This window comes from Podarcis muralis, chromosome 13 (genome assembly GCF_964188315.1).
Source record: "Podarcis muralis chromosome 13, rPodMur119.hap1.1, whole genome shotgun sequence".
Taxonomy (NCBI): domain Eukaryota; kingdom Metazoa; phylum Chordata; class Lepidosauria; order Squamata; family Lacertidae; genus Podarcis; species Podarcis muralis.
The window spans coordinates 20,383,746-20,384,684 of NC_135667.1; positions in this window are offsets into that span (position 1 = coordinate 20,383,746).

Below are 939 nucleotides of genomic sequence, written 5' to 3' on the forward strand. Positions count from 1 at the left end.
TTCAGATTAGAGCCAAAAGTTGTCCCATACAGCATTCTGCAACCAACCAAGACATGAATCTCCTGCTATGTTGCTGGCAGATACTATTCACTGGTCTAGCAGTCTACCATGTTGGTAGGTAAGAGTTTAGTTTGGACAGCCAAATCTACCTCGTCCTTCATGCTTAAAGTGGCATGCATAGTTCTTTCTCTTTCACTCCCCTTTCCCATGTCATCTTTGCCACAACCCTATGATGTAGACTTAAGTAGGGGGTGGAAAGTCATTGGGTGGCCCTGCCTCAACCTCCCCTAACCTGGTGCTCTCTGGATTTGTTGGGGACTATTGCATCTCCCACCAGTGTAGGTACTGGCAGTGATGGATGTGGAGCTGAAACCCCGCCCTAGTACACACTGCAGGGGGAATGAATTACTTCCATCTGTCCTGAATTCCATTGCAACTCACATTCTGACTGCATTGGAGAAGGGAAAAATTCTATGAAGATGAGACCTACAAGGGACCCCTTACTCTACCTTCTACCTACCCCTCAGGTAGGATGTGGGTGGCTCAACTTGGTACTTTTCAATTGATTGTTTTGCAACTGTGGGGCTGGGTGTTGTCCATCTTGGGTTGAGGTCCTACTTTTTCAGGCAAGGCTCTAAATTAAAAATCAGGGTTGAGAGCTGCCTTCTCCCAAGAGAGACCATTCGGTCTAGTCTTGTACTGTCGGTGCTTTGCCAACTGTGTGCAATATTGCAATGTATGTTAAACCAGTATTTGCTAGCCAAGATAATGTGAAGCAGAGATTAGCCTGAGCAGGCCTTGGGCCCCACTGCCAGCAAACCACGTGCTCCTCCTCTTCCCACTGAACTCTGGAGCACCACCCACCTCCAAAAGGTGCTTTTCCTTCTGAAGAAAAGACCCCTTTTCCCATTTCACTTTCATAGCCACAGTACTGGAACA